Source organism: Ambystoma mexicanum, chromosome 2p, assembly GCF_040938575.1.
Source record: "Ambystoma mexicanum isolate Mex_15411 chromosome 2p, UKY_AmexF1_1, whole genome shotgun sequence".
Classification (NCBI taxonomy): Eukaryota; Metazoa; Chordata; class Amphibia; order Caudata; family Ambystomatidae; genus Ambystoma; species Ambystoma mexicanum.
Window position 1 is genome coordinate 477,177,291 of NC_090923.1, and position 22,629 is coordinate 477,199,919.

General features: G+C 46.7%; 1 long non-coding RNA gene across 1 annotated transcript in view; it reads left to right on the forward strand.

Moving 5' to 3' along the window:
• Positions 1-22,629, forward strand: part of LOC138566491 (uncharacterized) — a 60,088-nt gene that overhangs the window by 33,864 nt on the left and 3,595 nt on the right. The gene's annotated exons all lie outside the window — the stretch shown is intronic.

Sequence of the window (22,629 nt, forward strand, 5' to 3'; positions counted from 1 at the left end):
TGTTAGAAGTATGGTCATCCAGCAAGGCATTGTCCCTTGAATAAAATAGATCTCCTCACCACACCATCGTTAAAAGATCCCAGTCAAGCTGAACCATTCTATGCAAGTATTCTCTATACCCGACCCAGTGGGATGCTAACAGAGAGGGAAGAAAACCCAGAGAAACTTCTGCCAAAAGGGAAGAAAAAGAACGGTAGAGAGATCCATATTTTCTTGCATACTGTGGCCAAAACTACCTATAGAGTCCCTGCTGTCCTAAAAGGAAAAACTATTTGGGGCCAATCGGACACTGGGAGTAAGGGCTCTGCAATAAGAGCAGAGTTACTACCCCATGGATGGAAGAGAATTGGGAAAGAAAGAGTATGCTGTGTCCACGGCCATGTTGAGGGACACCCACCAGCAAAAATCACCACACCATCTTGGGAAGAGAATTAAATCTTGTGGTGGACTGCAATTCCCAGCGTACCAGCCCAATTAGTTAAAGGGAGTAATGCTCCCCCTTTTGACCAATGGGTATTACAAGTGGCTCAAATGGGAATAGGAATGCAGATGGTTAGACTCACCCACCTAAAAGAACAATTTTACTCATTAGTGTCAATACCCCTCCCTTGTCTCCCTACGGACCAGAACACTTTTGGGGAGGTTAATAACTCTCTAGCTTTTTATTCCCCTATTAGCTTCAGGGGAAAAGAAGGATTGGTACCAAAACAGCCCAGTTTGGAACAGGAGACCAAATTTGAAGGGAAAGTGATTCTCCCAGGGGAAGCCCCATTTCATAATCTAGAAAGTAGCCCTTAGGAAGGATGCCCAGTCTTAAGGGGAAGGGTATGTGAAGAATCTTATGGACTCATCATTTTTATGACATCCCCCCATGTGGCCAGGGGACGGCAGCCGCTACCTGATCCTGACCATTGACATAGCACAGCAGGCACACTGAGGTACCTCTGCCACCATTGGCCTGTGCTTCATTGTTTTTACCTCCACCGTGCTCCTACCCATCATGTCTTTGTAGGTGCGGGTGGGCAGTATTGTTAAACCGCACCCCGACTCGGCCATCACTCTGGTCCCATTTCCATCCACCTTGATAATGCAATGTGTTTTTCCTATCCTCGCATTTAAGCTAGTCACCATAGTAATGGTTGGTCTGTCATATTTGGATGCCTTCTGTGTCCCACACCCCCTCGATCGACGACACTTTCTTTCTGCGCCACCTGCATGCAATCGCAATGTGACCAATGGCCAAACCTCCTACAGTTTGAACATTCATTGCTTCTGGCGGAACACTCGTTGCCGTTCGCCAGGTAGTGGGTGCTGGTGCATCTATGACACTTTAACGGTTCTTACCCCCCGCCCCCTTCCCTCTCTGCTGTCATTCCAGGGTTTGTCCTTGCCACCCTTGTATTGGATGTGCTGTCATTCCAGGGTTTCTCCTTGCCACCCTTGTATTGGATGATATGCACTTCTGCAGCTTGTAGTCTTCCTGCCAATTCCTTGCGCCCGCACAAAGTTTCCTCAACCGCTTTGGCAATCTGAACAGCTTTGTCCAAAATAAATTTATCCTCGATTGTTCTGCTGTTGGTGTGTACGGTTAACATGTCGCAAATCATGCTATCTATGTTTTTGCCAAAGTCACACAGTGTAGCCATTTCCTGCATTCTTGTGACAGTCATTGACCGACTCAGAAGTTTCCTGCTTCCTGCAGAAACATTTTATCTTATGTAGCACTGTATTTTCTTTATTTGAGAACCGCTTGACTATTCTTCTTATGGCCTTTGAACATGTCGTAATTGTTATCTTTAACTGATTCTTTGTACTTCCACCCCATGGCACTGAGTAACATGGCTTTCTTCCTTGGGGGTGTGGGAGGGGGATAGGCTGCTTCCCCCACAGTGCATCTGAGTATGTGACGAGTAAAGTCTCCCACTGGAGCCATGGTATGGCAGGCCTACCTGGGGTCTGCAGAAATGCTGGGGGTGGCTTCGCTCCTGGCAGCGTGGTCACGCTGAGTCCATAGCTGTCGCCTCGTCGCCAATTATGTTGTGGTTTAATATAGAACGCCACACAAATTGTTTAACATCTTGATTCATCAAGCTTCATATTTAACTATATTCAATAGGTAGTTACTTCACTACCTTTTTTTGTTCATGGGGTCTCCCAACTCCTGCATGCCGTGATGCAAGGGCAGGCCTTGTTATGCCGCTGGATCAGGAGGAGCGCCGGGCAACATTCATTTTCTGTGCAGCCCACGCTCCGAGTCTCGCTCACATTCTCACGCTTGTGCGTGAAGACTTTCTTTCCACAAAGCTGCCTGTGTTGCCACGTGAAAGTAGCAAAATTACCATTTCTGTAATTGTGCTTGATGTTACTAGAAGCCACTAATTTGGTACTTGGGCCTATCACGAGAATGTTGCATTACAAGAATTTAGAATCAGCATGCCAATACTCCAATAACTGATATGCAATATATGAACCAGTCACTATTATTAATACATATGGAGCAACACAATAGACGAAACCATGATTGAGGCTTTCTTGCATAGCTTTCTATGTAGATTAAATCGCTTTCATGGGCTCCCAATTTCAGAATCCAATCAACAGTGAGATGAAATCATTTGCCCAATATCGGGCAGGTGGGCGGGCGGGCGCTAGAGAGCATGCTAGATCTCCTGTGAGGTCTGCTGACCAGCCCAATGAACCTTGGTAAACAGCTCCCGTCCGAGAGACCAATTGCCATCCATACCACAGAGAAGGGGTGCTTGTGGTCTGCTAGCTGAGATTGGCCGCCTCAGACCCGCCTCTTTGTGCGGGAAGGAGAGCGGGCCGCGAGAATACCCTAGACCGACGAGAACAGTGATGGCCTGGTTGCTGACACAGTGACAGCCAGCGGGACACAGGTGCCGCACAGCGGAGTGCTCCCCTTGGAACCAACCCAATGTCCAGCGGGGTCACAGATCCAGATCCTCGAGGCCTGGGCTTTGGCGGCCTGGCTGGAGGTCCAGTGGATAAGCTGCAGTGGGCAGCAGCAACAGGTGGCGCTGCAGCCAGGCTCTGGCATGACAGGGCCACAACCTGTGGAATACAGGTGGAGGTGGGGGCCCAAAGGTTACCTGGAGCAGCCAGGTACGGGCGCCCAGTAATGTTGGGTGGCAAGCCCTGTAATGTGCAGGACAGCACAAGTTGAAGATCTAGGCACGCGTGATCTCTGACAGCAGTGGTGGCCCAGTGAGCCTCTTGAATACTGAGGACTGCTTTGTGGCACGGACGAAAGAAAGAAGAGGAGGGCCCAATAGTGGCAAGCAGCACACCTGTAGGGTCCTGCAGAACACACAACAAGTCCACAGGTAACATAGAAGGTCCAGGGGACACAAAAGCATGTATGAGGAAGCACCTTCTGGGGGTGTTAGGTAGAGAGGGTCTACTTGTTAGGCGCCCCAGTGAGTGCAGCAATCAACCAGCCATAACACACAGCAACAAGCAAGGTGCGCCACTTTCTAGCTGAGCACACTGCCATGGGTAAGATCGACAGGACACAACAGACACTGTCCTTTGAAGGGGGGTGGCTGCTAAGAGCCCCAAGACCCTGAAAAAGGTCTCGGAACGGGGATGACCTGGAGGGGATAGCAGGGAGTATCGAGGAACTTCTCCTTCAACCAAGGCTGGAATTGGTGACCTGGACTCGAAACTGGACGCCCTCTCCACCAAGGTGAATATGCTGCAGGTGAGGCTGGAAAAACACAGCGAGCAGCTTGACAAAGCGGAAACCAGAATATCAGAGCTGCAAGATGCATCAAACACAATGGGGTACAAAGTCAAAGCACTTAAATCCACCATAAAAAGGGTAGTGGGCATGAATGAGGACCTGGAAGGAAGGGCCCAGCCAAATAATATCAGGCTGGTGGGTACCCGGGAACAGCAGGGGATGACCCGAATAGAGGAGTTCCTTGAGAACCTATGCAAGTCGGTGTTTGGCGATACCAAATTCTCCTTAATGCTTGTTCTTGTAAAGGTGCCATGGATTCCAGGCACTGTGCCGGGGCCCCCCATGTGGCCTATTATTGCATGTCTAATGAATTACCGGGATGCAGTCTTGGACCTAGCCAGGCAGAAGGGGGACCTGTCCTTCGATGGTGATCAGCTCCAGATTTTCCCTGACTTTTTGGCTGGGGTCCAGGAGGACCTTTGTCGGGGTAAAACGTATGCTGCGAGACAGCATCAAATACTTCATGCTGTTCCCAGCCAAGCTGTGTATTCAGTATGATGGAAATGTGCAGTTGTTCATAGCCCTGAAAATGCCAACACCTTTCTGGACAAGTTCAGCAAAGCTGCTCCTTGGGGAGGTCAATAAGGAGCGGAACAGTGGACCTGTAGGTCAGGTGGGGTCCCCTGAGTAGTCACTCAGCATCGCCCTACATTGCTGAGAAATACCCACTCTGTTAGGACTATGGATACTGCTGAATTTCTCTCTAATGACCAAGATATTTAGCTTACTACATAATCGGTCTAGTCTTTGGGTGGGCACTGGTGCCCGAACACTACTAAATTCCTTGTTTGTTAAATGGGAGTCGGGGAGACATCAGGCATATTGGGATAGATTGATTGGGTTGGGGTGGGCTGGTCCACACCGTTGGGGGGGACAGTTGTGTTTGGATGATCTGGAACATGTGGATAACAGTTGCACAGGGTCTCTGCTGGGTATGCAAATTCCGCAGGTTATTGGGAAGAAAACACTAGACATGATGAATGTGATGAGATTCGACTTGGGCCTTCAGGGAATTAACATGGAATATTAGGGGGACAATCAGCCTGGTAGGACTCGGAACATTCTCCTGTACATGCAGCGGCATAGAGTTGAGCTTGCTGTCCCGCAGGAGATGTATGTTACGCTCACCTGCTATCCACAGGGACACCACCCAGCCGGGCTACTCGCTGGTATGCTTCTCAGCTTTGGCCTGATGTGTTCTGCGGGGAAGGTTCTGCCTGAAAATACAGGAGGACTGTGTTCAAGACTGACCGACTGAGGTAAGTATCCTCCCTCCACCCCCGTATGATTTCAGTCCCTCTGGCGCCCTCTCCTCACCTTGTGGTACAATTAGGCGTGCTCTCTGTCCTGCCTTCTTTGCAGGAGCGCGTTGTCTTTCATGGGCGAGTGCAGTCCATTTATTTCACTGACGCCGGCCCGTTTGATATTGTTCAGGTAGGTCTTATTGCTGTTCTTTAGTTTTGTTGCTATCCTGCATGCCTTTCTATGTTTAAAATGTCTCTTTTTTCTCCCTTAGGAATGTGGAGCTTCAGCGCGGCAAACTGGCTTGGTTGAACCCCACTGGTAAATGATGGCGCATTAAGAGCGCTATGATGTGGTAAGTAAGCGCTATGCGCAGCGCTGCGAAGTCTTGCCTTTGCTAACCTGTGTTTTACTTCCTTGTAGGTTGTAGTGTTCTTCAGCGCGAGTGGAATGTCCGGAGTGGTGCCAGCCGAGAGGCGACCAGCCAGGAAAGCCTTTTGAGCTGTTCGTAATTTGTAAATGTCTCTAATGCTTTCTTTAATGTTGCCTCTATCTTCCTCTTTCAGGTCGTTCTGTCCGGGAGGCGAGAACCCCACAACAGCCAAGGAGGGCAGATGGGCCACGCAATGGGGCTGCCATAGGTACTACTCATCCCACTCGGCATTCTCCAGGGGTGTAGCAATTCTCATTCACAACTCACTCAGATTTCGCCTCTCTGAGATAGCAAAAGATCAAGAAGGGAGAGCCCTGCTGATTAAGGGGTCCCTGATTCCCCAGTGGTAGTCTTATTCCGCATGGGCAGGGAAAGGCAGCCGCTACCTGATCCTGACCTTGGGGGTGGTGTCAGAAGGGAGGATCATGGGGGAGGAGATGAATACTGGGGGAAGTGGTGGCTCCGACGGGAGGGATGCTGTATTCTCCCCCCTTTTTGTGAGGAAGAACCCCTAATTCCAGAGTTTTTGATGGTGTATTGTTGTGATGTATTTGTAATTGTATTTTAAATGCATCTGTTCAACAATGTGACTTAAAATCAGTTGAAACTTACTGGAACTCCAAGTCCCAGAAAGCCTCAGCTACTCTGATGAGGAAGAGAGCAAGGAGTTCATGTGCAGAAAATGTGACCTTAATAATAATGTGCAGTTTGGTTGTCATAAAACGAATCAGCTGTGCGGGACCTTTAAATTCCCAGATCACATGCAGCAAGTGGAACAAAACAGAGAGAAAGAAGGCTGCAGAGTGCGTGGAGCGTGAAGCATAACCGGTGGCAGAGGAAATCCCATGAATGGTCATGGGGAGAATGGGAGACACTCGCCAGAAGCAGGTTGGCAGTGTTCGGCACCAGAGGAGAGGAATTCCAGAAGAGAGAAAGCAGACAGTGCGCAGCGGGGCTGTGCGAGGAGACATGGTCCTACAGAGCCGTGCAGGTCTTGGCGGTGAAGGACAGGAGAGCCAACGCAGAGACCTAATGAGACTCTGCCCAGAAGGGGAAGCTGGCCCCTCACAAGCACAGCTCAGCAGCCGCACGGTGAACCAGTGAGTCTGCCTCGTAGTGAAGGGGGCCCCTGGATGTGCAAATACACTAGAAAGTATTTTGAATACCAACCAAATAGAACGGAAAGGAAAAGGCGAATATGGTGCAGTTCTCATGACATGAGATGTCAGTTGGGGAAAACTTGGGACCAGCATTGCCTAAACCAAAAGATTATTAACAAGAGAACGACAGGGGCAAGCATAGTGCAATTCTCCTGACAAAAGAGGTTAGTTGGGAGAAACCTGGAGCAACATTGCCAAGAGCCAAAAGAGATTGGGAGAGAAATAAAGAGGCACAATCTGAACAATTACCCTGACGTGACATGTCAGTTGGGGAAAATCTGGAACAAGCATAGTCAAGAGAGATTGAAAGAAAGGTTGACAGAGCTTGAACAAGCCCTCACATATGGGATGTCAGTATGGGGGAAATTGGTACAAGTAACAATGGAAGTGAACTAAATGGTACTAGTGAATAAGCACAATTGTGTGAAACCTAAGGAGAAAGTGAATGTTGTAGAGAAGCATGATAAGGATATCAGGTAGTGAAACCGTTATTAGAAAATATACCCGGCAGGATAGTACACCACAAGACCTATGTGAACCAAAAGGGGGATATTCCTGCAGGAGAGTAAACCAGGATATCGAGAGTTTTCAGTTGCAATGTTTCCTGGCAGGAGAGTGTACCGGGAAACTCACTTTGAACTGATGTTTTGAAGAGAGACTTAATCATATTAAGATATTAAGTTCTTGTTTCAATTGAACATTTTGTCAACCAGAAACTTTGAAAAAGACTTGCCTTTTGCCATATTTGAATCACTATTGTGGAAAAGACATCCTGAAAAGTAGTAAAGACTTTACTTTGCCTTATTCCAACCGGCATAGTGGAAAAGACATTTTGTTCTCCCATTCGGAAATACTAGGAGAGACCTCTTCTTTGGTGCATTCCAACTAGTCTTGTGGGAAGAACATTTGTTTTCCCATCCCAAGGAGAATATTAGGTAAAAGACATTTGTAATGCCTTTAAGAGACTGTCTTGACACACGAACACTGTGAACAGTGTACCTGAAATTATCCCAGAGAAGGGATTGTTTTGGTTGAAGTCATATGTTTAAGTTGGTGCACTTTTCTGTTGAGTTGAACTTTGACATATTTACCTTGTACCTTTTGCTTGTGTATGTTAGTTTGAGGTTCAGATTGAGTTTGGATACAAGGTCAGCCTGCTTTACCTTTGGTTTCATAGTAACGGAAATTCATGTTATGATAGGGAAAGGTAGGTGTTTATTCAAACCCCTTTCTTTTAACTCTGTGTCCACCTTTGATTTCTGAACCCCTAACAGAGAGTACAGGTTGTCTTCATTACTACGTACACCACCAACATCAATGACCCCAGGGTTCTTTGATTGGGTGTTTGTGAAGCAAGTTGAATGTGGGGAAGCCACAGTAATCTGGGTAGGGGATTAATACAGTCTTATGTTTCCTTGTGCAAATCATGCATACATAGGCTTACATAACTCATAAAATGCGTTTAAGCAACGGAATGCAACTAACCTGATTAGGAGCAGAACTGTGGTGCATTGAAACGCCTCTCCCTACGCCCCTGCACCTCCCTTTCTCTTAAAAGGTAGAACAGGGAGAAACAGTGATCCCAGAGAAACCTTCTGGGGAAGAAAAACCTATTTGCCAGGTTCTGTAGTGATTCAGTAGGAAGATCAGCCTCTCGTCTAGTCTCAGGATCTGAATATGTGTCGCAGAGGATTTTAACTGTGCTGTCCGTGACTTCCTAAGTTGTTCGTACCATGAGCACCCCGATGCAGAATGCCTAGGGATGTCTCGATGGGTTATAAAAAGAATAGACAGTTTTAGAGAAACTTTGCTGTGATGTAGATAAGCGTTAGCATGTAGAATACGGAACGTACTGAAGATTCTTAATGAAAAGGTTTAGTGGGTGAGGTAGGCAAGACCTTCCAAAGCACTTCCTACAGGATCTGCTATGAAAACAAGGAGAGGAGCAGAGTAACAAACGGATTGTAAGCAGGAGGTAATGTTAGTTGAAATACAGGAAGAAAATTGGACTTACGAAACGTCTTGAATAAGGAGTAGCGACGTACTGGGAATCACATGCAGGCTTCATATAACTTGTGCTAACACTGGAGTGACGAAGAAGCAGAAAGGAGGCAGCATCCAAGCCAGTGACTAGACCAGCACACGGCACAACAGGCGCCATCTTGAGGGAAGGAATATATGTGCCATGAATCCTTCTCCATCTGTTCCAAATGGAGTGTTGGCGAAACCAAGATGTAACAGAATATCCCCTCCCAAAAGGAGAAAGACCAGGTTTGCTTGGAGGAAGCCTATGAAACCGGTAAACCAACCTAGGAAGCAGGCTCCAGCTTCGGTCGGCAGGTGAGTTACCATTCCAATCCACCAGGTACTGAAGGCGGCCGTGGTGGTAACGAGAGTCACAAATGCCAGCCACCTCAAATTCCAGACCTGAGACACTGTCCACTGGAGGAGGACGAGGAATGGAGTGGCGAAGAAAACGATCCGGCAGATGGCTTCAATTGGGAAACATGAAAAATAGGATGGATCCTGGTCCAAGAGGGAGGGAGTTGAAGCAGAAAGGAAGTTGATCCTCTAGCGGCCAGACCCTTAAATGGACCAAAGTACCTAGGCAAAAGCTTACAAGGAACTAAATGGCATGGCAGAAAGCAGGACGCAAGCCATACCCTATCACCCGATGAGGTGATGGGAGCAGGGGTGCGATGTTGATCAACAGACTGTTTGACCCGGTCTTGCGTGTTCTTCAGAGCCTTGCCCGCCAACTCATGACCCCGTTGGACATCCAAAACCAAGACATCAACATCCAGGAAACAGGTGGAGAATGGAGACACCGTCGAAAAACACGAAGGATGAAATCCGTAGATACACCTAAAAGGACTGGAACCCAAGGTGGAATGTTTAGCGTTGTGCTGGGTTAAAAAGAGAATAGACAGTATTAGAGAAAGTTCACTATAGTGTAGGTAAGCGGTAGCGTATAGAATACGGAACGTACTGAAGATGCTTAATGAGAAAGTTTAGTGCATGAGGTAGGCGAGCCCTTCCTAAGCACTCCGTACAGGATCTGCTATCAAACAAGGAGAGGAGCAGGGTAATGTAGAGTAAGCCAGGACATAATGTTAGTAGAAATACAGGAAGGAAATAGAATATCTGACTTACAAAGCGTTGTGAATGAGAAGTAGCGACTCACCGGGAATCCCATGGAGTCTGCATATAACTTGTGAGGAACTCATGGTGGCAACGACACAAGTGATCACAGTTCAAGGGTGTTTATTGAACAATTAATTTGGTATGCATGTTGGAAAAACGCCTATTCTAAACCTAAATCTAAGATGGGAGCAAGCGTCGACCATCAAATGAAAAATAAGGCGGTCCTAGTGGCGTTGTGTCGAAGAAAAGGGCCTGTACATAGAAACCTATTGCCAAACCTTTCAAATAATACAAGAATGTGTCTGGAATAGTTCTCAAGAAAAGACAGAAGTGTTCTCAAATAATATGTCAGGATGTGGTAAACTGGGTCTCCCTTGCCCACCTTTTGAGCACAGGGTAAGGTGGTATCTAGGAGCACAGTACAGCCTCAGGCTTCACCAGCATGAGATGACAGTTCTAATGGGACCTTTTAGGACCATTGTTGGCCAAGTCTCGTCTCACTTGAAAGTCTCTTGCCTTCGAGGACCTGAGGTCTTTGACTAACAAAAACAAAAGTTCCTGTAATAAACAAATGAAGTTCAGTTTCCAATGTTCGCAGGGTGATGGGTTCTCCCTGGGTCCCCATCTTCTGGGCGCTGACCCTTCTCAATTGTTTACCACAGTTTCACGTAGGGTGATGGCTTCACCCCTGAGTCCCCCTCTTCTGGGCGCTGACACTTCTCTCTTTAGCGGGATTCACTTCCCTTGTTTTCTCAAAGTTGTTCCAAACAGTTCATAGTGGACATCCCTCTGTCAGGTTTTACTTCTGTCAACACCCTGTTTCTTGGGACTTATCGGCGTAGGCCTGCCCCATGTACCATTGACATCTGCTGCAAGACACTTTTGCTATTGTTCACGGTCTTAGGCTCTCTTCCGCAAAGGTTCTGTGGGTCTTGGATGAAAAGGGCAAGGTCACTTCTCTCCTCGCCACCCTTTCGATTCCTGCCGTCTTTCTCCTTCGTTTGAACTGCTGCACCTGATTAGCCGTCTTGCTTCTCTCGCTTTGCTTATCGGCGTAGGCTAGCCCCATGTACCATTGACATCTGCTGCAAGACACTTGTGCTATTGTTCAGAGTCTTAGGCTCTCTTCCGCAAAGGTTCTGCAGGTCTTGGACGAAAAGGGCAAGGTCACTTCTTTCCTCGCCACCCTCTTGATTCCTGCTGTCTTTCTCCTTCGTTTGAACTGCCGCACCTGATTAGCCGTCTCACCGTGCTGTCTGCCGTGCTCTTACTGTTCTCTCTGGCTCCTCCTTTTATCTCTGTGTAGAAGGAAAAGGGCTGTCGGGTGTGTGTGATTCTGATCAATTGCCTGACTTTGCCCGACCCTTGTATTGGGACATGTCAGGTGTTCAGCTCTGGTGTTAGTCCGTTGTCCTTAGTGTTGTGCAAAAGTGTTCGTGTTGCAAAAGGGGGGAGGGCAGAGGTTTGGAATGTCCTACGTGAGAGGATGGGGAAAAAGTGTCAAAGGAAGGGAAATTCTTGGTCTTACCCGTCAGTGTCCCACTCCCCAAGGACCCCCCCATCCAGGTGATCCTCCCTCACTGGTCCACACCCAGAAACTCGATCCAATAGCGCTGGCGTGTCCTGGCCACCTGGATGGCGGATCCCTGGGGCCTTGCTTGGGAGACACCTTCAGGTTTCTCACACACTGGAGTGACAAGGGAACAGGAAGTAGGCAGCATCCAAGCCAGGGATTAGACCAGCACACAACACAACTGGCACCATCTTGGGGGAATGAATATATATGCCATGAAATCCTTCCCCATCTGTTCCCAATGAAGTGTTGGCAAAACCGGGATGTAACATAAATGCTAAATACAACCATGGATAGATCAAATAAAAGTATACAGCCACAGTCCAGAGAGAGCATGAGGGTGATCGTTTTTTGCAACACATGTGGGCTAGGCGACGGCTGGCGGGTACAACATATGACAGAGTGTGGCTATACTTTTCACTCATGGGTGCATGGTTCTGCCACCCATATAGACTACATGCTGATCACCATGGAGTTTTGATAGGGCAATGTCTAATCCTCCCCAGAACGATCTCGGACCACTCCCCAATTACCCTGCAGTGCTCTGTCACAGGAACGACTGCTGGTTGGAGGCCCTGGAAATTTAATTCAGAAGCCCTTAAGGACGCGGTTTTCCACAAAGAGATTCAGGAGGAAATCACTAATTTCATTGGTCGCAATGTAGGATCGGTTGGGTCGCACGGGACAATATGGGAAAGTGGGAAGTGCTACATACATGGGATATGTATGACTACATAGGCCGGCATACTGAGATTGATTAGGGGGGAGCTGGAGACCAGTGAACATACCGTTTAAAAAGGCTGGAGCAAGAGTTCAAGGAAACCAGCTTCCTGGCCAAGATCAGGATGACTAGACGGCTTCAATGAGAATGCGGTGTGGGAAGCTAAATATCTTAATGGGGGCTCTTGGTAAGGCAATACAGGGAAGGTCAGAAACCAGGAGCCCTGCTGGCCAGGATGTTGGCTTCAAACTGGGAACCACCTGTGAGAAACCTGGTGCATCCAGGCCGGGCGTGGCCATAGGAAGGCATTGGAAGGCACGTGCAGAAGTCTATGGGAGTGGTGAGGTGGGGCCACAAGGCGGAGCTAAAGGGGAGTGGCTGGGGCCAGGCTATTTAAGCCAGCCCCACCCACATGTAGAGGCTTCGCGTTAGTCTTGTGTGTACAGCGTAACGCTAACCGCCGTCTGATGCTCTTACCTATTTCCAGCTCAGCACGCATCTCATCAGGTCCTGGACATCATCGTCAGGGCGCACCTAACTGATTCCAGCTTTGCATCCTCAGAGCGCATTTTACCTGAATCCAGCCATACCATAGCTCACAGCGCAGCTTCTTCAACTCTACCTCTGCAACGCGCAATTTCCCTTAATCCAGCCATACCATCGCTCACAGGGCAACTACTTCAACTCTACCTCTGTGACGTACATCTTACCTGAATCAGCCACTCCATCCCTCGAAGTGCAGCTATCTTCAACTCAGCATCTACAGCGCGCATCTTACCTGTCTCTGCGAATCCATCGCCTGCGGCTCGTCTCATCCTCACCTATCCGAGCGCACCTACACGGGTGTCTTCTTCTCGTCCAGCATCCTCATGGATCTTTCAGCCGCTGACAGGTTCTTGGATCGCCGCTCTCCATCATCCGATGCCAGGCTATCCCTGCAAGAAAAAAGGAACGCACAAGGTTAGAAACTGCATAAACATTTAACACTTGGCCAGGCAATACCTAAGCCTTGCGTACCACCTTGAAACCCTACTTACCTTCTAGTGGGGCTGCTCCATTCCCCTTCTGGCACTGTGTGGACTCACTCCCAACACTGCAACGCAGCGTGGCCATCTTCACACCAATAAGGGAAAAGGAAAGACTTTATAAGAATTACGGACAAGAATCATTGGGAAAGACATTGCAAAAGCATACGGACAATAATCATTGTTACAAACACTTAACTCCAAAGTGGTTGGTCGCAGCTGGTCTGGGCCATCACGTATAGGGACCAGTGAAGCAACTAGGTCTATTTACAGCGCCCCTGCTGAAGAGAAGCAGGACGGAGAGCCCAATCTTTACAAAACAACAGGTGAGAGTTTATCGGAAAATGCATGCTCCTCTCATTCTGGCAACAGGGGTTCGAGGGGGATCGCAATTCAGCCACAGCATTTTCACTGCCTCTTACTTTCTCCCAAGGGCATTGCCAGCGACCAGAGCAGTCCACACTACAGCAGCTGGGGGTAAACCTGGTTTTAGGGGAGCCAAGTCCAGGGAGGGCTCCAACCATGCCCCAACGTCCCCGCCGAGATCAAGTGAGCGTAACAGAACGCAAAGCCTCTCCGAACCTTTGCCTGGGCGTTATGGAAACCTCAGAGACTGACCAGTTGGCCCAATTACTGGGGGAACTACGGGCTGAAGTTCTTGCCTCCAGAAAAGAGACTAATGCCTTAAGAACGGATCTTATTGTCGCTCGAGAACAAACTGACGATCTGGCAAGGCAGATGCTTCAAACTCGTGCAGGGCAAGTTCCTTTACCCGAAATCGCACCAACCCCTTTGCTACAACCATTACCACCAGTTCAAATGGTACTCCCGGGGGCTGTACCTTTGGCCTCACCCGAACGGTTCACCAGTGATCCCAACAAATATGCCATATTCATGAACCAGTGTTGTCTTCGCTTTTTGTGCCGCCCTGGGGCCTTCCCTAACGATAGTGCCAGAGTTGCCTTTGTACTTTCATATTTGGGAGGCAGCGCAGCGGACTGGTCCACACCATTAGTAAACCAGGATGATCCTGTACTTCACAAGTTTGGGGAATTTCAACGGGAATTGGAAAAGTTGTTTGCTAGACACACCCGAGGAAAAGCCCTAGATAACAAACTGTTGTCCCTTAGACAGAGAAGCCATGATCTGCTGACGTATATGTCCACCTTTAATCGCCTCATTGCACAAACCAACTGCCCTGAAGAAAAGAGAACCACACTGTTCTATCGAGGATTGCGTGGGGAATTAAAGGATGTACTCGCCCAAGTGGTCAACCCTCCTGAGTGTTGTGCAGAATACATTAATCTGACGGTACAACTGGACCATAGGTTACAAGACCAAAAGTTGGACCGCAAAAGAACTGAAGGGAGGTCGATTTATATGCGACCCAGGGTCAACCACATGAAAACTCAAGAGCCAACCGAACCCATGCAGATTGTGGGATTACGGGCCCCTATATCCAAAGCTGAAAGAGAAAAAAGGAGGCAACAACAACTTTGTTTATGTTGCGGCAAGGCAGCACATTTTCTTCGGGGTTGCCCAATAAAACCTCCCAAGAAAATAGTAGGTGCAACTGACAACAGCAACAATGAAAAAGATCAGACCCCGGAAAACTTCAACGCCCGACAAGCGTAGGGGTCCACTTGTCGAGTGAAATGAAGAAAGTTGTTCAGACCTCACACCTGTTCATTCCGGTTCTCGTAGTCCACCACCAGCAACCATCAAAGGTACATGCTTTGGAAGCGTATATTGACAGTGGAGCAGTGGGAAACTATATCAATCAGAATCTGGCCGCACGAATAGGCCTTCCTCGCCAGCAGAAACTACAATCACTTGAAACACTTGTGTATAGGTGCGTTACAAATGCCATATCATATCATATCAATCGGAAAACGTGACTGCAGTGGATGGCTCTCAGTTGATATCCGGCCCAGTAACGCAACATACCGACAAAGTTATGCTGATGTGTCGGGACGGTCATCGGGAAGACATTTCTTTCAATCTTATTGGGGCACCCCAGTTCCAGATGATCCTAGGAATGCAGTGGCTAGAAACCCATAATCCCAGGATCGACTGGCGAACACAAGTGCTGACCTTTCCTCAAGAATGCACCAAAAGCTGCTACCACAAGAGCGTGAAAAGTCCGAAAGTCGAGGCTAAACCCATCCTGGGGCTCTGAGTATCTGGAATATCAAGACGTGTTCCAAAAGGAACAAGCAAATACTCTGCCACCACACAGGCCTTACGACTGCCAGCTCAACCTGGTACCTGGAGCACAAATACCTTGCAGTCGAATCTACGCTTTAACGGAGCAAGAAAACCAACATCTAAGGACTTACCTAGATTAGTACCTAGCTAACGGTTTCATCCGCCCGTCTAAGTCTGCTGCCTCCTCAGCTCTCTTCTTTGTACCCAGAAGGAGGGCGACCTCAGAACGTGTATAGATTATAAGGCATTAAACCAAATCACAGTTAAGAACAGATACCCTCTGCCACTCATCCCCGAATTACTCGATCAGGTGAGGAATGCTCAAATCTACATGAAACTAGACCTACGAGGAGGCTATCACCTCGTGAGAGTTAAAAGGGCCGACGAATGGAAGACAGCCTTCCAAAACTAAGTATGGGCTTTTTGAGTTTCAGGTGATGCCCTTTGGGTTATGCAATGCATCAGCGGCGTTCCAGTTCTTCATGAACAATGTACTTCACAAACTGTTAGATGTCTGCGTCCTTGTTTACATCGACGATATCCTGATTTACTCAGCATCTAAGGAAGATCGTGTTGGCCATGTAAGGGCAGTTCTGAAAAAACTTTGTCAGCATCGACTGTTTGCCAAATTAGAAAAATGCTTCTTCCATGTCACAGAAGTTGATTTTTTGAGCTTCATGCTTGCTCCACAAGGACTTCATATGGACACATGCAAGGTGGATGCTATTCTTCAGTTGCCAACCACGACCACTACCAAAGGAGTGCAAAGTGTGCGCGGGTTTGCTAACTTTTATAGACGGTTTATCCCCAACTTTTCATGGATCGTCCATCCAATCATTTCTCTCCTGAAAAAGAATACTAAATTCTTCTGGTCTTCCGAAGCAGAGAACGCCTTCCAAGAATTAAAACAGGCCTTCACCTCAGCGCCTGTTCTTAGGCATCCTTGACCTGATCTGCCTTATGTGGTTGAAACTGATGCCTCCAGTATAGCCACGAGGGCAGTACTATCACAAAGGGATCCTGAGAGGGGGCAGTTACATCACATAGGATTTTGGTCCCATATATTTTCCGCACCAGAAAATAACTATGCAATAACGGACGAGGAATTGCTAGCAATGAAAGGAGCCCTCAAAATCTGGAGACACTACCTCCTAGGGGCAAGACACACGGTCACAGTTATCACAGATCACCGTAATCTGCAATATTTGAAAACGGCTAAGGATCAATCGTCGTGTCAGCTTCGCTGGGCTCTTTTCTTCGCCGAATATGATTTCATCATAATTTACAGGCCAGGAGTGCGTAACGGTAAAGCAGATGCCTTATCACGCATGGGGGAGGACAAAGACGCCTTCAATCCATCTGAACCAGTGGCCATTATTCCTGAAGAACGGATTCAACACCAGCTTGCTGCAACAACCTGCTGGGAAGATCTGAAGGCCGATCTACAATCTCAAATGGATCAATCAGCCCAACAAGAATGGTTGAGTAAGGGAGACCAGTACTCTATCAAAGACAACTTACCCTATTTTCAAGGAAGACTATGGGCCTCATTACACGGTAGGCGGTAGTCATGGCGCTATTAGTGCCATGGCTACCCCCTTACCGCATTCCGGGTGCGTGTTCCCGGGATAGGGACTTACCGGGTCATTCCGACCTTGGAGCAATTTGTGGTACCGTTATTAGCTCTGAAGTCCCTTAGCGGGTCCCTTCCCTAAAGCCTGGTAAAACCAGGCGTTAGGGGAGGGACCCGCTAAGGGACCTTGTAGTAGGGCGGTAAGGGATTACTGGCACTGGTGCCCTTACCGGTGCCGGTAATCCCTTACCACCTACCGTGTAATGAAGCCCTATATATCCGAGACAAGGAAGTACAAAACAAAATAATATCCAACTATCATGAGTCGTTAGTGGAAGGACATCCTGGAATCGCTAAAACTCGAGCCAAGATCCAAAATAATTATTGGTGGCCCACCTGGAGAAAAGATGTTACCCAATTTGTTACAACTTGCAGTGTTTGCGCACAACTCAAATCCCAGAAGTCACATCCTGCAGGGCTGTTGCACCCATTAACAGTACCACCAGTACCGTGGCATACACTGTCTATGGACTTCATTACCGATCTACCACCCTGCGAGGGGTTTAACACAATCCTGGTCGTAGTGGACCTATTTTCTAAAATGGCACATTTTATTCCACTAAAAGGACTTCCCACTGCTGCTACTCTGGCCACAGTATACTTGGAGCAAATCGTCAAATTACACGGTTTTCCGTCTGTACTGGTTTCTGACCGCGGAACGCAATTCGTCTCCGCTTTCTGGAAAAGGTGTTGTAAGATAGCCCAAATCGACCTGCGGTTATCCACGAGTCACCATGGTCAAATGGAAAGGACCAACCAGACTCTCGAGCAATACCTGAGATGTATGTTGCAGCAGACGGAAGGATCCTGGAAAAACATTCTCTGGTTAACTGAATTTGCTTACAATAACTCTATCCATACTAGTACCGGACAGACACCATTCTATACAATGAATGGCCGACATCCTAGGACATCTTCCTTCGATCAGCTTGACCAATTGGAAATGCCGGCAATCACTTCCTTACATAAAATCATCACTCAGTCTCTTAAAGAAGCTACCGAAAACTTGAACCGAGCCAAGGAACAACAAAAGAGGTTTGCGGATAGGCATAGAAAAGAGGCCCCGCAGTATCAAGTAGGGATAAAGTTTGGTTGGCGTCCAAAAACGTTCCACTGAAGGGACCTCGGGCCTTCTGTCCAAGATACCTCGGACCTTATCCCATCAAAGCCATCATTAACCCGGTTGCCATGAAATTGGAATTACCAGTCAACATGCAAATCCATCCGGTGTTCCATGTTTCCCTTCTAAAACCAATGAAACCTGACACTCGAATTTCAACACCACCTGAGCCAGAGATCATAGAAGGTGACCCAGAGTGTTAGACCAGAAATGCAATCCCATAGCTGAATGATACGTATAATATGTTGGACAGAAGCAAATCGCATCATGTTACAAACATCGCAACCCGAGAAACATGAATGTAACCAAAGGGAGTCAATTTTGTGAAATGCCGGCCATTTTCTTTTTTCTCATTGTTAACGCTTTGCAAATATATTCTATGCTTTAGATCCACACACGGTGTGAGGCCACGGCTTGAACTCTGAAATGCTAACACAGACAGGAATGTTGAACTGTGCAGAAATACATTGTTTTTCCCTCTCACTAAGTCCTTGAAGTCGAGCAGAAGCCGCGCGTAATCGGTAGTCCAGGTGACGATTTGTCTTGCAAGCACTGTTGTAAAAAGGCAGTTAAACAGTTAAAAAGGCAGTTAAACATGAATTATATTCTCCTAGTGGTGCTCCTTCATGGAGGATGGTATTTTCTGCTTCAGAACTATCTGACCCTTAGCTCATGAGCCGTAACAAACAGATAACGTAGTATGCAATGTTTCTCTGCTAAGAACAAGATATCCTTACCGAGCCAGAGCTCCATGTGCCTCATAACAGAAAGCTGTCTCTGCTGCCTTTGCTAGAATAACTATGTTTAGAATGAATGAAGACTTGTCATAACGTGTCATAACGAACCCTACCCTATATGACATGTATGAGGGTGGGTCGAATTGCTTTAACAAAGAATGATGCATGATGCATATATATTGCTGCTTGAGCGCTGTTCACTCTCTCGCATCTCACGGGGTCTGGGAACACACGTTGTGAGGTGTTGAGACCCAGTCGGCCGACTGAGAAACTCTGAATAAAACCAGACTTGTTTGGAAAACGAACCTCACGACTGACGTGTCATTTGGGGTATATGGTTATTGTGCCTTAGTTTCCATGTGCGGTCTTTATGGCCTAGCAAATATGGCGCCCGAACAGGGACCCTCCCATTAATGCTCCATCGCATACGTTGAAGTTAAAGGAAGGCAAAAGGAAAAAGCTATCCGAGGACGAAGCCGTCGGAACGGGATCAGAAGGTGTTCGGAGCGCCCCTGTAGAAGTGATGAGAGACTCCTCTGCAGATCTGTACACAGCCAATCCCTGATCGACGAGCAGTGCCCGGAGAGCATCAAGGCAAGGGTCCTGGAAATGAGTCAAATTGAGCCAGACACGTGGTCGCAAATTCTTGGTTGCGTCTGTATATGGCCGAATTGCGTCCTGAGTGACGAATCGGTTGATCAGGTGAGTCGTGCCCCGATTGTTAAATGTCCTGATATTGGTTGAGTGTTGCACTTGCAAGTACAAATGCCCAGGGTAAGAAAAGGGTAAGATTTAACCATGTCTGGGAAATTGTCTTCCTGTTTAGTGAGTTTTTTTCACTGCGGTAGACAATCTTTGGAAACTGGCCAGGTCGCGCCACCCGAAGGGTCGCAGGCACATGAGATGTACATAAAGTATGGAATAGGGGCAATAGTGTTCAATGCGGTTTGGCATAGGCAGACCAGACATGTATCAGACCTTCAGTGGCCGAATAATGGGAGCTTTGAATTAGCGTGTATAGAACACTTAGGATCAGTATTGCTATGAAAAAAGGCCAGACCTGCAGCGTTCGACGTAAGAGACTGGAGGAAGGAAGCTAATCTCTGTTTGAAAAGTAGGGAGAAACACCAACGTAGACATAAAACGAATGCAGAGAAAGCGCCTGAGCATGATCAGCATCAGCAGACAGAAGCCATTAGGAACATGGATAGGGCCTTCCAATTAGATATACAGAAAATATATCCTTCACAAGATTTGCACACATCAGATGAACTAATAAAATATTAAATGAGCGAAGAAGTGAACATCAAAGTACTGACCCAGTTGTACATCCTATTCCCGTGATTCCATCTGCACCTGCAGTAAGCATTTCCTCTCCCACTGTGCCTGTGACATCATTTCCTCCACTGCCTTCAGAGCATGAGTTATCCGCTTTAGCAGGCAGTTCTACAGCAATGGGGCCTGAAAAAGGAAGTATTAGACAAACTCGTAGTATGATTAGCAAGAGAAGGAAAGAAGAACTGAAAGAGTGGGCTGAAACGTATATTGATGATGACAATGAAGCGGCTGTGCAAAGTTCCATATCTGATCAAAGAGGCCTTGGTGAACACCAGGTATTGTTAGAATGTATGGGGAATTATCTTGTTAAAATATGGAGTGACCTAACTGATATAGTGGTATAGCAAGAGTTGCGAGATTTGGTTGTTCTTTTGAATTTGCGAGCTAATGCGGCGAAAGTACGAGAACACGTAGGGCGAATATTTGTGTTTAACCGAGAACTTGATCGATTGCATTAAGAATAATGAACAAAGATGAACCGCATATGTCGTACGTTCAGAAACGGTTTTTACCGCTGTCGAAACCTGTTAGTGAAGAGATGTGAATTTGTATGTGAGATGCGCTTAGATGGATTACGGATGCCGCCATTTCCCCGATTGAAGTGCGTGATACATTTAGTCAGTATACACCAGAAATGCAGAGAAAGGTGTTACAAGTTATGGTGGAGTATTCACACGATGAATATATGAATAATAAGATGTGTTTTCCCGCTGATTTAATGACAATTTATAAAAGAGCATTTTTGCCTGAAACTGGAACGACTGCTTTTTCTCTTGATCTAGTTTTGTTGCTTAATAGACAAACAAATGTAGAACCCCCTCGTTTGCAATTACCCATGAGGGAGGTGCCTCCCATGTTTGTTCCGAAAGTAGAGGTGCTGCCGATGGAGTGATTCCAGCGCGAACGATAGAAGCTTATCATATTGCACAGTTTGTACATGTCCCTTTTTCTAGGCAAGAAGTAAATAATATAAAGCAGACGGTCCCTGACATTAGGAAAATTCCGGCAGGATTCTATAAGGAAATTGAATATGTTTTAAATTCATCTGTTTTTACATTGAGTGACATTGATTTATTGTTTCTTGTGATCCTGCCTGTAGATATATGGAAGCAGGTTAGAAATATAAATGACGCGCCGATGTTAGGTGATACATGGGAGAATTTGATTAAAAATGACAGTGAGAGAAAGGTGGGAAAAAAGCCACTGCAAGTAATGTTGGCTTTACCATTGCAAATAGTGGTGAAATTGAAAACTTTAGTACCTGAAAAAGAATAGTTTGGTATAATTTGACTGCTTGCTTACAAGGAAAATTGGAAAGCGACAGATTATTTTAATCGGTTTGAAGATGTATTTGCAGATTTTAGTGGTCAAGATCTAAGTACCGAAGCTGGGAAGAGATTGTTTGTTGATAAGTTTGTGCGAGGGTTGTTACCGAAAATTCAGACTTTAATAATGACATCTGAAAGTGCATGGCAAGCGAAATCACAAAGTGAAGTATAACATATGGCCCAATATTATGAATCCCACATAACTCAGCACAAGCTGCGGAAATAATAGCGTTAACCAGAGCATGTGAAATTTCTACAAACCACAATGTAAACATATATACTGACAGTCAGTATGACTTTGGGGTGGTACACAATTTTGGTCGATTATGGGCTGAAAGGAGTTTCCTGACACATGGAACCAAAATTCAACATGGCACTTTGATAGTGAGACTGTTGTTAGCACTTGGGCTTCCCAAGCGATTAGCAATAATGAAATGTGAAGCACATAAAAAAGTAACGTGTAATGTAGGAAAGGGAAACACATTTGCAGACAGAATTGTGAAACAAACTGCCACTGATTTGCACACAAAAATGTATGTCGAAACAACATGAAAGAGAATGGAATTGAAACAGTTAAAGAGATACAAGCAGGAGCTACTCTAGATAAAATAAAAAAATGGTCTGAGGGTCCAGCAGAATTAGATTCTGAGGGTTGTTGGGTAGATAAAAAAATAACCGATGGATGTTGCCAAATGCCTATGTAATGGCAAAGGTTACTATAGCTCATTGTCCAACACACATATGTGCGAGAAAAATGATTGAGCACCTGGATTCTGTATGGCAAATTACAAACATCAGAAACAATGCTGAAAGATTGGTTCAGAATTGCATGACTTGTTTGCAACATAACATTGGGAAGGGTACAGTGACACCAGCAGGAAGTTTTGGTCCGCCGTCTATGCCATTTGAAGTCATCCATTTTGATTTCATAGAAATGGAGAGGTGCCGAAACGATAAATATGTCCTTGTAGTGGTCTGTTCATTTAGCAAATGGGTAGAGTCCTATCCGCTGAAATATTGTACAGCTATGTCCACAGCAAAATCTATGCTAAAAGAGTTTTTTCCCCGATTCGGGCTGCCCCGTCTCATATGGAACGCATTTTATTGCGGCCGTGATATTGCAAATTTGCGCAGGTCTCCAAACTGATAAGCGATTCCATTTGGCCAGACACCCGATGAGTGCTGGTTTGGTAGAATGCCAAAATGG